We start from the raw sequence: 16,278 nt of genomic DNA, 5'->3' as shown, positions 1-16,278 counted from the left end.
AGGTGCAGAGGAGATTTACCAGGATGCTGCCTGGTCTGGAGGGAAGGTCTTATGAGGAAAGGCTGAGAGACTTGGATCTGTTCTCATTGGAAAGAAGAAGGCTAAGAGGGGATTTGAAAGAGACATACAAGATGATCAGAGGATTAGATAGGGTAGATGGTGAAAGTCTTTTTCCTAGGATAATGAAGTCAGTTTGTATGAGGGGGCAAAGCTACAAATTGAGGGGTGATAGATTTAAGCCAGATATCAGAGGCAGGTTCTTTACTCAGATTGGTAAGGGTGTGGAATGCCCTGCCTGCCAACGTAGTTAACTCAGCCACATTAGGGAGATTTAAACAATCCATGGATAAGCACATGGATGATGATGTGATAGTGTAGGGGGATCAAGCTGAAATAGTTCACAGGTCGGCGCAACATTGAGGGCCGAAGGGCCTGTTATGCGCTGTATTGTTCTATGTTCTATTCTCTATTTTCTCTGTTCTAACCCTTGGTATTTTTAAAACTCCCACACAGGACATAGCAAATGTTGGGACTATATCTCCTCAATTCTCAAGAGAACGCATATTTGATCATAGTAAACTACTCTTCCAGGTGATTAAATGTTCCTACAAATGTTAAATCACACAACAACAGCTGAAACATTGATGGAAGAACCAAAGAAAATTGTTTCCATTCACTGGGTTCAAAATGAGAGTGTTTGAATCAATGATCTGAAATTCAGGAATGAATACATCCAGAGATTTACAACAGAATTCAGAATTCATCACATTACACAATCTCCTCTTCATGCATTGAGCGATGGAGAAGCCAAGAGGAAAGTGAGAACCATGAAGATATCAATGACCAGGAATCATGATCGGAATTCAGCTTTACTTAATTACCTCAACATTGTTGAGTAACAGATATTTGGTGGCATAGTTACTTATGGACAGAAGGCTAAAAATGAATATTTAATTGCCACAGCAAAACCTCAGATGAAATATCACTCTACCGTGGGGTGACTGTCTTTGTGAAGTTCACATTTTCTTTCCATGTCCACTTGGGTTTCTTCCAGTCATCCGGTTTCTCCCACAATCCAAAGATGTGAAGGTTAGGTGGATTGACCATGCTAAATTGCTCATACTGTCCATGGATGTGCCTACTAGGTGGATTGGCCTAGGGAAAATTCAGGGTTATGGTGATAGATGTGGGGGCAAGTCGAAATGGGATGTTTATCAGAGGGTTAATGTGGTCTCGATGGGCTGAATGGCCTGCTTCCACACTGTAGGGATGCTATCTCAAGATAGAATAATAGTGTGTAACAACTGAGAATGACCAAAAGAGAAAATATAAGAACTTTTATATTCCAAGCATAGCGCAAGGATTTTATCAACATTGGTGCTAAACCAGAAGATTTGGGTCAGAAGTCAGAAAGCACATTCCTTAAACAGGAGAAGCTAACATGTTCTTATAATGTTTAAATTCTGGTGGGAATGTTCAGATGGAAAAACATTAATACTCAAGGCTGTGAGAGCAAATTAATATGGGAATATGAGAAATGAATAACACTGTTTGCCTCAAATAAGGCTAATTATGTTACAGAAATGGATGATGAGCATCATTCCCATCAATGGTGCTGAAAATAAGATCAGGGTGAACTGTGAATGTACCACAGGAACTTGATCAGTGAAATTTGGACATTGGGTTGAGGAGGGCATGCAGTGTGGTGGGGTCAAGTGTGTAGGGATAGGTGAAAATGTATATTTTTTGAAGATCTAGTAAAATAATGTTATTGCAAAACATTGGCTGATACAGTGCTCTACACAATCCTTTATCCGAAACCCTCAGGACCATTTAGTTTTTGGAATTTGGAATTTTTCGGATTTCAGAATAAGTGACAGTTTAACGGTGAAATTTTAAAAATCTTACCGAACAGCAGATGCACCTGTGAGACAGAATTGAGGCCTGCCAGTATTGGGCCACGCCCCCATGTCACATCTGAGTGATGTGGGTCAAGTGGGAGTGGAGTTGGGTTAACTGCTTGCATGCCAAACAGCCTTGTTATGGAGAAAAAACTTCACGAGAACCCTTCAGGATTGTGTACCTGTACTTGGGAGGAGATGTAATATAATGAAAATTGCTATGATAATGAAATGGTGATGTATATCATGATGTAACAGTCACATCAGATAGTCATGCACAAGAGACTACGAAGTAAAATGGAATAGTTGGTATTAGTGAAAGATGTACTGAAAGAACATTGTTATGTACAATAGTTCAATAAAAGGCGTTTGCAGAAACTTGCCAGAGTCAGGTAGTCATTACTCATAGCTAATGTGAAACCACAACCAGCTCTAAATTCCCAAAAATGACAAGGATGACTTTCATTCCAAAATGCAGAAGAGAATCCTGAGACACAAGCTTTGTAGCAACACAAACTATTTGGTACAGACACATCCTGACAATGGTCACAAATTAGCTTGAGATTGAGAGGGTGAAATCCCTTGCAATTGATAGACTCCTGGATGATCTGAGGGCACTTTAACTACCATAAGTACCTATAGAAAGCCAGCCATTGAGGTGAAAGCAATAGTACTCCATGTTTGAGTATAGGAGGAAGGATGGCTTGCTGCGGTTACAGGGCCTTGGTGAGGCCACACCTTGAGTATTGTGGGCAGTCTCCTGTTCTGAGGAAGACATTCTTGCTGTTAAGGGAATCCAGCAAAGGCTCACCAGACTGATTCCTGGGATGACAGGGCTGACATATGCAGCAAGACTGGATTGACTTGGCTTGTACTCACTAGAATTGTACTCACAAGAATGAGGTGGGATTTCATAAAAACATAAAATCCTGATGGGACTGGACAGACTAGATGCGAGAAGAATGTTCCTGATATTAGGAAAGTCCAGACTAGTGGGCATAATCTAAGACTTACATATAAGCCATTCAGGACTAAAGGGAGGAAGAATTTCTTCACTCAGAGTTGTGAACCTGTGGAATTCTTGCTCACAGAAAGCTGCTGAGACCAGTTCGTCAGATATATTCAATAGAGAGCTGGGCGTGGCCCTTGTGGCTAAATGGATCGATGTGTTTGGAGAGAAAGCAGGAGTGGGATATTGAAATTGCATGATCAACCATGGTCATATTGAATGATAGCGCATTCGAAGGAGCAAATGGCCTACCCCTGCACCTATTATCTATATATCTATGTTGACCACAACAGCCACATGATTTGTTGCTTTGAAAAACAAGGCATTGGTGACCTGGTATACGATCATGGAGATTTAACCAGTAATTTTTCAGAATGAGCCAGAAATGAAGAAATTCAGGCCTTGACAGCCATTTGAAATTTAGGGTGCTCCTCCTGGCCTGCTTGGAATGAGATCGTTTTCTAGGATATTTCTGATATTACAAAGACATTAATTATCACATTTCAAAAGCCACTGAACATAATTTGCTTTTAAGTTTAGTTAAAAGCTGATTGCTATTCAAGAATGCAAGCAGCAAATGGTCCTGTCATTCTCATTTCTTTAAAATCAAGTTACTCGCAGATGAAATTATAGACATTGACTAAAAATTATTTTTAGTGATAAACCAATTCTCAGCTGTTTTAAACAAATTGCATCCAGGTACCATTCTTAAATACACCAATGAGTATTTAGACAAACAAAAGTCATGTTGTAAACATATTCTAAACATTGCCATCTTTTACTGATTCATGGCAAGTGCTGTATTTAGTGATGCAAACTCATTTGAAAAGGAACCACTGAAAACAATGCAACCAAATTGTATTGCTTTCTTCATTTGCTTTGGGTTACGTGTGATGTTGTGAAGCAAGTTATCTTTGCATCATTTATGAGACTTTTTGCACGAATGATAAAAACACCTCTAATTTTCTCAAATTCAAATATGGAACGGGCATGTGAAACAGAGTGAAGGACACATTAAGTATGATTCTATAGGTGAGATATACAATTTCTGACATTATTTTGGGAAGTAAGTGGGATTTAGTGTTTAAACGTTTTCCATGTAGTAATTAATTTATAGAAATCCATTACTAAAGAAACCTGCATACTAAACTTTGGTAATTCATGTACAATGACACCCAGATCTCTCAGCATCTCAGAGTTATAGAGTCAAAGAGTCATACAGTGCAGAAACAGACCCTTTGGTCCAACGGGTCCATGCCGAAAATAACCCCAAACTAAACTAGTCCTACCTGCCTGCTCCTGGCCCATATCCCTCCAAACCTTTCCTATTTATGTATTCATCCAAATATATTTGAAACATTATAATTGTACCTGCAGTCACCATTCCTTCTGTGTAAAACAAAAAATGCCTCATGTCTTTTTTAATTCTCTCTCCTCTCACCTTAAAAATATGCTGCCTCGTCTTGAAACTCCCCATCTTGGGGAAAAGACAACTACCATCAACTCTATCCATACCTCTCATTATTTTATAAACTTCTATCAGATCACCTCTCAACCTCCTACACTCCAGTAAAAAAAGTCCTAGCCTTTCTTTATAACTCAAACATTCCATACCCAGCAACATCCTGGTAAATCTCTTCTGAACCCTCTCCAGCTTAATAATATCCTTCCTATAACTGGGCGACCAGAAGTTCTGCAGTTTCTCACGGTTAGATAATGCTCCTTTTTTAATCTGCCAAAATACACAATGTCGCACTTTCGCACATCCTACTCCATCGGCCAGATCTTTGCCCACACACGTAACTGATCCACATCTCTTTGTGAGCACCTTATGTCCTCTTCACAGCTCACTGGCTGACCTATTTTGATGACATCAGCAAACTTAGCTACCACACCTTCCATCCCTTCATCCAAATTGTTATTACAAGTTATCAAGAGTTCAACTCCCAGCAGCAATCCCTTTGCCATACCTTTGGCAGGAGTTCCTTGAATCTATCTTATTCACTAAATGATTTTACATTTTGTTGGTGGGGAGAGTGTGGAGGAATGTAGAAGGAGTCAAAGTTGTGATACAACAACCAGCCCAGCTACATATTTGGCAATGAAGAAGAGTGGAAAGCAAGCATTAGTAGGAGATCAATAATTGAAGGAATGGATGGATGTTTCTGCGACATGGACATAACGTCAGAATGATATGTTACCTCTCTGATATCAGTGTTAAGGAGGTCACCAAGATGTCACCAGTCACTTTTTTTCAGGGAGTGAGCACTGCCAGAGCTCATGGTCTACATTTGTACCAATGATAAAAGTACAAATAGGGATGAGGATCTGAAAGCAGTGGTAAAGAAACCAGGAAAATGATTGAAGAATAAAACATTAAATGTTACTCCCAATACTGTGTGCTAGTGGTTATAGAAATATTATAGAAAGCACTGCTGCAAAAATGGAATAAAACAGGGGCATTACATCTCAGGGGTATTGCGACGGGTTCTGGACATGTGGGACCTGTACAAGGAGGATGGGAAAAACAGGGCATGGAAAATGTTTAGACAGAGCTTGGTAGAATTGTTTGTAGGCCACCAAACATATTTGTATAAATGCATGGTATAAATCAGGTGATTGGAGCTACATGAAACAGGAGTAATTCAATAGTCTTGGTTAATTTCAATTTAGATATAGACTGGGCAATTTAAATGACCATGAATGCTGTGGTAGGTGAATTCCTGAAGGTTGTACAAAGTGGTTTTCCAGACAGTATGTTAAGCAACCAGTTAGGAAATGGGTTCTTTTAGATCTAGTATTATGCATTGTGAAGGAGTGAATTAATAAAGTTGTTGCAGAAATTCTTCTCTGAGCTGAAAATGTGTTGCTGGAAAAGCGCAGCAGGTCAGGCAGCATCCAAGGAACAGGAGAATCGACGTTTCGGGCATAAGCTCTTCTTCAGGGCTGTTCCTTGGATGCTGCCTGACCTGCTGCGCATTTCCAGCAACACATTTTCAGCTCTGATCTCCAGCATCTGCAGCCCTCACTTTCTCCTCGCAGAAATTCTTCTGGAAAGATTAACCACAATATGATGGAATTTTCAATTAAGTTTGAAAACAATACATTCAATCTAAAGATGGGTCTTAAGGTTAAACAAAGGAAGCTAGATGTGGCTGGAAAGTTGGCTGTGATGGATTGAGAAAATGTATTGACATGTTAAAAAATCACACAGCTCCAGGTTATAGTCCAACAGGTTTATTTGGAAGCACTAGCTTTTGGAACGCTGCTCCTTCATCAGGTGGTTGTCAACTGTTGGACTATAACCTGGTGTTGTGTGATTTTTAACTTTGTACACTCCAGTCCAACACTGGCACCTCTAAAACATTGAAATGCGTGATGGAAGAGAAGCAATGGCTAGTGTTTAAAGAATTGATGCATGTTTTTGTAACAAACATAAGTTCCTGTAAGGTACAAAACCTCAGCAGGAAAACTGAATCAAACATGGCCAAGAAAGGCAATTAACGATTATATTAGATCATAGGAGGAACTGTATAATCTTTGCCAAGATGTAGTAGGACTGAGGATTGGAAAAATTTCAGAATTTAGCACAAAAAGACATGTGCTAAAGGACGGGTGGAGCATAGATGTGAATTATTGAGAAACAGAAAAATAAATTGTAAAATCTTTAATGGTGATGCTCTTCAGGGGAATGGTGCAGCCTTAGTGAGATAGAACATAGAACGTTACCACGCAGTACAGGCCCTTTGGCCCTCGATGTTGTGCCGACCTGTAAAATTAATCTGATGCCCATCTAACCTACACAGTTCCATTATTATCCATATGTTTGTCCAATGACCATTTAAATGCCCATTTAATGTTGGCGAGTCTAAGACTGTTGCAGGCAGGTTGTTCCACGCCCCTACTACTCTTTGAGTAAAGAAACTACCCCTAATATCTATCCTAAATCTGTCACCCCTCAATTTAAAGCAATGTCCCTTTGTGTTAGCCTTCACCATCCGAGGAAAAAGGTTCCCACTGTTCACCCTATCTAACCCTCTGATTATCTTTTACGTCGTTCAAGATGAATGGTCTCTTTCCATAATGCAAGGGTTCAATGATTCTATGTGAGTAAAACGGAAGTGATTGGCAGAAACAAATGTGGATTTATTACAGGAGAAATTGTAGTTGCAAACAGGGGAATGGCAGAGAAGCTAATTTATTAGTTGTATCATCCTCACAGATGAGACAGAAGAAATTATTCAGAAATAACAACAAGCCACGGGATCAGTGAGAATGAGAAACTGAAAGAAATTATTATTGGCAAATGAAAGTAGTACTGGAGAACTTAGTAGTATTGAAAGTAATGAAATATCCAGGTGCCAGTGATTTTCATCCAAAAGAATCAGAAGAGGTGATGATAGAATTAATAATATTTATGGTCATCTTTCATAATGCTATTGATGCTGGAAGATTGGATGAAAATTGGAAAGTTACAAATGTCGCCCCTCTATTCAGGAAGGAAGAAGGCAGAATATTAGATAAGGCACTACAGACATGCATCTGTGGTTACTAGTGGAGGAAATACTAGAATCTATTATAAAGGATGTTGTGGAAAATCAGTCTTTGAATATGTTCAAGGTATAGATTGATAGGTTTCTCGAGACTAATTACATGAAGGGACATGGGATGAGAGCAGGAGAATAGCAAAGACAGATAATCAGCCATGATCTGGATGGTGGAGAAGGCTTGAGGGACTGAATGGCCTACTCCTGCAGCCTGGAGGGATACTCTTTGGGTGGTTGGTACAGTCTTGATGGGCCAAATGACCTCTTTCTGCACTGTCAGGATTCTGTAATTCATTTGACAAGGATGAAGGGTCAGTTCTGAGTTGACTGACTAATCACAATCAAAGCAGGGTGCTGTTCCTAAGCTAATTGCTATACAGACTGAAAATAAATTTTGTTAAATTTTGACTGACCTTGCAATGTTTTAGGGAATATTTATTTATTTATACACAGGATTTGGGGCATCACTGGCAAACTTTATAGACCATCCCTACTTGCCATTAAGAAAGTAATAACAAGCTGTCTTCTTGAATTGTAGTCCACATGATGAATGTGCTCCCATAAGGTGGCTATGGCACAAGTTTTAGCATTTGGTACTTACAAAGAAACACGCTATAGACAGAAGGGGTGGATGACTTGGAGGGGGTCACAGAGGTGATGATATCCGCATTTACGCATTTCCTTTCCTCTCGGTGATAGAAATTGTTGATTTGGGAGGAACTGTTGAATAATTTAGCTGGCAGTGAATCTTGTGTATAGTATGGATATTTCACCATGTTGCGCTAATAGAGAAATATTTAATGTGCAGATCAATTGGTCTGATTTTTTGGATTGTTTTGAACTCTTTGAGTATTGTGGAAGCTCCATTCATTCACGAAATGGACAGTTCATTATAGCCCTGACTTATTGCAGCAAGCTGATGCCTGTTCTTTTAGCCTCAGCATTTGTGTGCTTGGTTCAGTTAGGTTTCTGACGTTAAGATAATAAAAGTTCAGTGCTTTACAAATTCGAATTAAGTCTTACTGTGGTAGTTAAGGTTTATTAAATATCCAACTCTTCCTTCTCCACATCTTATCGGAGAAGTCTGCCAACAGTGGAAAGTGAGTTGGACAAAAAGAAAGTGAAGCTGTTGAATTGGCCGATTTCTGAAGGTGTGATTGGTAACAATGACAGATCAAAGTCCAAAATACGAGGCTTGAAATGGGTAAAGAAGATCGGTGATTGAATCTGAGCAGCGTTTAACTTGCACAAGGAAACGAAACACATTCATATAAAATATGCAAACAACAAAAAAAAACCGGTTTGACACCGACTCAAATAAGTTACTCGGAGATAAAATGTGAACAGAAAGCATCATAACTCCGCCTCTGTCCAAGCAATATACATACTCTACCAGGAAAAAAAAGTCTCACCTTCAACATAAGTGTGGCATGTTGCTGCTTCTTATTTTCTAGCATGTTGTCGGTCCACATGTTGTTTCTTATTGTCTAGCGTTTTGGGAGGAAGAACGTTTGAAAGAACTGACCCCAGCTGGGTACAAGATGTGGCTCTTCTGCATTCTATTATTTGCATTGGCTCAGCGGTCATTTAGCACAGTGCCCTGTAACAGTAATGGTAAGAGTTACTTGCTGAAAACTGTAATCGTTTTATTGATCATTTTGAACACGTGCAAATGTCTTCACCTTTTGGCGAAGCACCCCTTAATTATTCGTATTGCCATGAAATGTTTAAGCAGCTAGATAATGTTTCTTTTTTGACAATCATTAAATAGTAGTCATGATTTGGAGATGCTGGTGTTGGACTGGGGTATACAAAGTTAAAAATCACACAACATCAGGTTATAGTCTGAAAGGTTTAATTGGAAGCACTAGCTTTCGGAGCGCCGCTCCTTCATCAGGTGGTTGTGGAGGACACTATTGTAAGGCACAGAATTTATAGCAAAAATTTACAGTGTGAGGTAACTGAAATTGTACACTGAAAAATACCTTGATTGTCTGCTGAGTCTTTAAATAATTAAATAGTAGACAATCGTTAAATAGTATTCTTCGGAATCAATCATTTGACAGCTTCAGTGCTTGCTTCTGAGATTTTTCAATAGTTTGCAGTGATTTGTATTTGTTTGTACAAAGTGTCGAAGATCTATGATCGAAAAAAGCCTCCAACAATATTTAAATACACCAAAGAATAAATTGAAAATGAATGTTTTAGTAAAAATAACTCTGAACGTTTAATTAATCAGAAGCAATTTTGTCCCTTAAGGATCATAAGACGTAGGTGTAAAAGTGGGCATCCATCGAGTCTGCTCAGTGTGATCCCAGCTGATCCAACAATGCTCACAATCTTCCACGATCATAGTATTGGGGTATAGTCCAACTGGTTTATTTTGAAGCAAAAGTTAGTGCTTCCAAATAAACCGGCTCGACTATGACCTGGTGTTGTGTGATTTTTAACTTGGTCCACCCCAGCCCAACATCAGCACTTCCAAGTCATAGATATTCCCTGAAATTCTTTTGTTCAATTCTTACTTCCACTTTGGTGGATTTTACTTACAATGTTTTACAAACCTTAATTGTTTGATCCCAGTCAATTCACTACACTGTATACAGACATGGGCTCCACGGTGGCTGAGCAGTTAGCACTGCTGCCTCACAGCGCCAGGGACCTGGGTTCAATTCCCACTTCAGGCAACTGTCTGTGTGGAGTTTGCACATTCTCCCCGTGTCTGCGTGGGTTTCCTCCGGGGGCTCCAGTTTCCTCCCACAGTCCAAAAATGTGCAGGTTAGGTGAATTTGTCATGCTAAATTGCCTGCAGTGTTAGGGGAATGGGTCCGGGTGGGTTGCTCTTCGGAAAGTCAGTGTGGACTTGTTGGGCCGAAGGGCCTGTTTCCACACTGTAGGAAATCTGATCATTCCACACTCGGATGACTGTGTCGAGTTCGCAAGTTCTCCCCATGTCTGTGTGACTTTCTGTCAAATGCTGCAGTTTCCTCCCACAGTCCAAAGATCTGCAAGTTGGGTAGCCATGTTAAATTGTCCCATAGTATCCAGACATGTGGATCAGCCATGGTAAATGCAGGGTTATAGGATCTGGAGAGATAATCTTTGGGTGGTTGGTGCAGTCTTGATGAGCCAAATGACCTCTTTCTGCACTGTCAGGATTCTGTAATTCATTTGACAAGGATGAAGGGTCAGTTCTGAGTCGACTGACCAATCACAATCAAAGCAGGGTGCTGTTCCTAAGCTAATTGCTGTACAGACTGAAAATAAAACAGGAAATGGTGGAATTTTTCAACTGGTCAGGTAGTATCTGTCTTGAGAGAAACAGAACTAACGTTTCTGAACCATGAACTTAAAAAAACTGGAAAAGTTAGTGATGTTACAAGGTTTAAGCAAGTACAAAGACAGAGAAAGAGTGGTGGACACAACAAAAGGCAATTAGATTACTTACAGTGTGGAAACAGGCCCTTCGGCCCAACAAGTCCACACCGACCCGCCGAAGCATAACCCACCCAGACCCATTCTCCTACATTTACCCCTTCACCTAACACTACGGGCAATTTAGCATGGCCAATTCACCTAACCCCTGCACATTTTTGGATTGTGGGAGGAAACCGGAGCACCCGGAGGAAACCCACGCAGACACGGGGAGAATGTGCAAACTCCACACAGAGAGTCGCCTGAGGCGGGAATTGAACCCGGGTCTCTGGCGCTGTGAAGCAGCAGTGCTAACCACTGTGCTACCGTGCCGTCCTCAATGTATTTGTATATGAGCATGGAGAGTTGGACATTAAAAAGGGTGATTAAAAATAACTGCATTGATTTTACCGGAGTAGTGTGGATGGCTAACTACAGAGAAAGGTGATCCAGAGCTCAGAATTGCTTGCAGAATGAATGGAGGTAATGCTGCATGTGGCATTTAATCAGTAATTTAGAAACATTCTGCATATCTTCCTTGCTTTTTATAATGCAGTTATGTTTTTGGTTTCTAACTCAGTGTGCACTCTAAGCTTTGAATCAAGTGGACGATGTTTTGTCTGCCATCAAAGTGGCCACTGGTTGGATACATGACTGCACTAATCACGGGACAATTAAAATTAAGGCCCTAGACCTGATCCCCACCTCTCTGCCCAAAAGCCTGTGGACCTGACACCAACCTCTCTGCTCAAAGGCCTGTGGACCTGACACCAATCTCTCTGTTCAAAGGCCTGTGGACCTGACACCAACCTCTCTGCTCAAAGGCCTCTTGAGCAGAGGTTCAGCCCTCTCTGCAATATACCTCTCCCATCGCATCAGCATTGTAATGTGAAAAAACACTGATTCTGTGCATGCATGCATGAACATGCTCCATCTAATAGTGGCATTGGCATTAAATGCAGCAAAGTAAGAAACCAGAACTAGGGCTGCAATGCAAAAACAGTGAAGATATATAGCACCTCTTTGAATTACTGATCAAACCCCAGCTGGAGTATTATCACTGCTACTCTAATGCATGGAGTCTACTGGGAACTCCACACTCGAGTAAGTGGCTCATTGGAAGCATGCACTCCTATTTCAGTAAGTTGTCACCAAATCCATGTTGATCTTCCCAATGAGGAGAGGAATGCATCGTAAACAATTAATGCAGAATACTAAATAGGGTAGATCAGTGGTTAGCACTGCTGCCTCACAGCGCCAGGGACTGGGTTCGATGATATTGGGTAACTGTCTGTGTGGAGTTTGCACGTTCTCTCTATGTCCGCGTGGGTTTCCTCCGGGTGCTCCGATTTCCTCCCACTGTCCAAAGATGTGCAGGTTAGGTCAATTGGCCATGCTAAATTGCCTTTAGTGTTAGGTACATTAGTCAGAGGGGAATCGGTTTGGGTGGGATGCTCTTCGGCCTGTTTCCACACTGTAGGGAATCTAATCTAAACCTAAATTTAAATGAAAATGCAAATTATACAAGTGAGGTAAAAACAAGCAAAAAACAAACTAGAAATACAACTCAGTTTCACTGGGAAAGAATGTTTCAGACTAGAGAAGGAGAGAAGAAAGGGCAGGTGTTGGGAAAATACAATGGGAAAGGAAGATGTCAGGATGCCTGAGGAATGGATCAAAATGTCAGAGAGAAAACAATTTCATTGGAATGCTGAAAAGAGAGGGAAATGGATGATATTATTGATCATAGTGCCATTCTGGATGTAGTGGAAATGGCAGACAATAATTCATTGAATGCAAGGACTGGTGAGGTGGAAGGTCAGTGGAAGAAACACTTTATTGTGATTCTGTGTAGTAGAAGAAGGGATGTGATCAGATATGGACGCACTGAAACAGATACAGTCATGGGCCCTATTGACCATGTCAGGAGAAATACCCAGATAAGGATAAAGGAAAACATATCAAAGTATTGGTGTGGAAAGTGGCATTGTGAGAATGGGCATAGACACAGAAACTGAGAGTTTGGAATAAAGTCCTTGCAGGAAATGGGGTTGGAAGAAATGCAATCAATTAGTTGTGGGAATTGGTGGACTTGCAGAAAATATTGGCCGCTAACCTGTTCTCAGAAGCAGAGGGGCAGGGAGGTTGAGGAAGGGAGGGTGGTGATGAGATGGTACTTGCTGCCAGACAAAGTGGTAGAGGTGGATATAATTACAATGTTTAATAGATTTTTGGACAGGTACATTGGAAGGAAAGGTGTAGAGAGATATGAGCCAAATGCATGCAAATGGGATTAGTTCAGTTTAGGAAACCTGGTCAGCATGGACAGTTTGGGCTGAAGGGCCTGTTTCTGTGCAATATGATTCTATGACTCTACAACTGGAAGTAAGACACATTATCAGGCATGTTTGAAAGGCGGAAGTGCAAGTTAATGATCCATGGACCTGCAAGTCAGACTCGTGCCTACAACCAAACTATGTAAAGCATGTCTTACATTTTCCATGAAAAGGCAGGTACCTGTAAGTGATGTGGATGTGAACATAGGAGCCAAGGTTAGTAAGTTTGCAGGTGACATCAAAATTGGAGGTGTAGTGGACAATGAAGAAGGTTACCTGGAAGTACAATGGGATCTTGATTAGATGGATCAATGGGCCGAGGAGTGACAGGTTTAGTTTAATTTAGATAAATGTGAGGTGCTGTATTTTGGAAAGGCAAATCAGGGCAGGACTTATCCACTTAATGGTAAGGTCCTGGGGAGTGTTGCTGAACAACAAAACCTTAGAATGCAAGATATTAGTTCCTTGAAAATGGAGTTGCAGGTAGATAGGATAATGAAGAAGGCATTTGGTTGCTTGCCTTTATTGGTCAGTGCATTGAGTACAGGAGTTGGGAGGTCATGTTGCAGCTGTACAGGACATTGGTTAGGCTACTTTTGGAATACTGTGTGCAATTCTGGTCTCCCTGCTATAGGAAAGATGTTGTGAAACTTAAAAGGGTTTGGAAAAGATTTACAAGGATGTTGCCAGTGTTGGAGGGTTTCAGCTACAGGGAGAGGCTGAATAGACTGGATCTATTTTCCCTGGAGCACTGAAGGCTGAGGGGTGACCTTATAGGCATTTATAAAATCATGAGGGGCTTGAATAGGGTAAATAGACAAGACCTTTTCTCCAGGATTGGGAAGTCCAAAAATAGAGGGCATAGGTTTAAGGTGAGAGTCGAAAAATTTAAAAGGGACTCAAAGGGTAACTTTTTCATGCAGAGGGTCGTGCTTTTGGAACAAGCTGCCAGAGAAAGTGGTGGAGACTGGCACAATTTCCATATTTAGAGGGCATCTGGATGGGTACATGAATAGGAAGAGTTTAGAGGGATATTGGCCAAATGCTAGCAAATGGGGACTAGATTTACTTAGGATATCTGGTTAGCATGGACAAGTCGGACCAAAGGGTCTGTTTCCATGCTGTATATCCCTAAGACTCTATGACTGTGAGCATTATTGCTTTCCTTGGCAACAACTTATATTTAGAAAGAGTGAGTTGAGTTAAAGGAGAATTTGTTACATGTAAGAATATGTCCATCTCGGCTGAGAATGAATGTAGAATCGTTGCAGATTGCTCAAGAGAGAAAAGGAAAGTCCTGAAGCCATTCTTGAAGTGCAGAGAATGGGGATGTTTGGACAGTTAGGTCGAGAAGACAATTAAGACCAGAAAATGAGAACATATTAAACTGGCTAGGGTTATTAAAAGACTTGTGTGTGAAATTAGAAACATGAGAGAAAATATAGAGTAAGGATAGGATCATTCCTGTGGAGCCTAACATGCCAGTGAATCAACCTGTTAGTGGATCTTGAAGTGACTGTAGAGGCGATTGTTTAGGGTTGGTGATCGATGAAGTTGGAGGTTGAGATCTTTAGGATGGATGGGGTGAGTGATTGTCCAGCAATCACTCATGAGCATTTTATATGTTGTTATGCAATTAACTGTCCAATTTCAATGTTAAGGGCATTATAATAGTAGTAATGTATCCTGGAAGTGATACCATGTCAAAGTACAACTTTAATACAGCAATTCAATTACATCACAAATTATGTACTAGGGTTGTGCAAAAATAGTGAAAATAATGTAAATATGCCCAGGTCAGGTGGATTGGCCATGCTAAATTTCCCATAGTATCCTGGGATGTGTAGGTTGAGTTGATTAGCCATGGAAAATGCAGGATTACAAAGATGGGATGGTTCTGGGTGGGATGCTCGTTGGAGGGTTGATATGGATTCAATCGGGGCTGAGTGGCCTGTTTCTGTAATGGAGGGATTCAGAGCTGTCTCCTTGAACTGTCTATAAGTACACTCACATGCTATTGGGTAGGGAGTTTCAGGATGTTGGCAAATCGAGATAGTATGTGCCTATGAAAAGAATATGGAACTAGTGGTGCTCTGGGTGTCTGTTGCCCCAGCTCCCCCAGTGATCGAGGTTATGGTCTTCGAAAATGCTGCCAAGAAAACTTATAGATATTGGCTTAAAGGTATGTACTAATGATGAGGCTGCACAAATCTCATCCTTACAAAGGAACTAAGTAGATATTTAGTACATTATTAAGTAATACAAACAGTCAAAATGTTATTGTTGACATTTTTGACCTTAGTCAAATGTGGAAGAGTACAAGTAGCAAAAAGAAAGGTATTTCCGAGCATTAAAAGCACGTTGGCAGATAAATCATAGCAGCCATAACCTAAAATCATAGAACCTTAGAAAATGAAGTCGAAGTAGGCGTTTGGCCCTTTGACCCTCTCTGTGATTCAGTCTGATCATAGGTCATAATCTAACTAATTACCCTGTCACCACTTTTGCTCCATACCCATTGACCCCTTTAGTTGTAAGAATGGAGAGGGTAAATAAACAAGGCTGGGGGGTCCAGAACGAGAAGGCATAGGTTTAGAGTGAGTGGGTAAAGTTTAAAAGGGACTGAAGGGGCAAATATTTCATGCAGCAAGTGGTAAGTGTATAGGATGAGCTGCCAGAGGAAGTGGTGGAGTCTGATACAATTACAGCATTTAAAAGGTATATGGATGGGTATATGAATAGGAAGGGTTTAGAGGGATATGGGCCAGGTGCTAGAAAATGGGACCACATTAGATTAGGAAATCTGGTTGGCCTGGATGAGGTGGACTGAAGGGTCTGTTTCTGTGCGATACGTCTCTGACTCTATAACTACATTTGTCTCCTTCTTGAAAACATTTGGCGTTTGGCCTCAACCACTTCCTGCCACACAGGCCTCAAGTTGTAGGCAGTTTTAAGGGGAACTGGAGGCCAGTTTTAACCAGATTAGTTTATTGGTAACAAAATCTGAAATTATAATTTTAACCAAGGCTGAGTCATTTAGTATATTCAAGGCTGGAATAGACAGATTTCTA

The 16,278-nt window shown here is 40.7% G+C and overlaps 1 protein-coding gene across 1 annotated transcript in view; it reads right to left on the bottom strand.

Moving 5' to 3' along the window:
- LOC148148297 (endogenous retrovirus group 3 member 1 Env polyprotein-like) overlaps window positions 1–9,010 on the bottom strand; it is a 37,464-nt gene extending 28,454 nt beyond the window's left edge. The window contains exon 1 of the mRNA XM_087993507.1: window positions 8,870–9,010. The gene's annotated coding sequence lies outside the window, so the exon portion shown is untranslated. The remainder of the gene's footprint in view (window positions 1–8,869) is intronic.
- Window positions 9,011–16,278: the final 7,268 nt, after the last annotated feature.

Source organism: Chiloscyllium plagiosum, unplaced genomic scaffold (assembly GCF_037043375.1).
Source record: "Chiloscyllium plagiosum isolate Xiang-an unplaced genomic scaffold, Cpla_swu_hap1 HiC_scaffold_13, whole genome shotgun sequence".
NCBI lineage: Eukaryota > Metazoa > Chordata > Chondrichthyes > Orectolobiformes > Hemiscylliidae > Chiloscyllium > Chiloscyllium plagiosum.
Note: the sequence above shows the minus strand (reverse complement) of the source record. Positions and strands in the feature narration are given on the sequence as shown.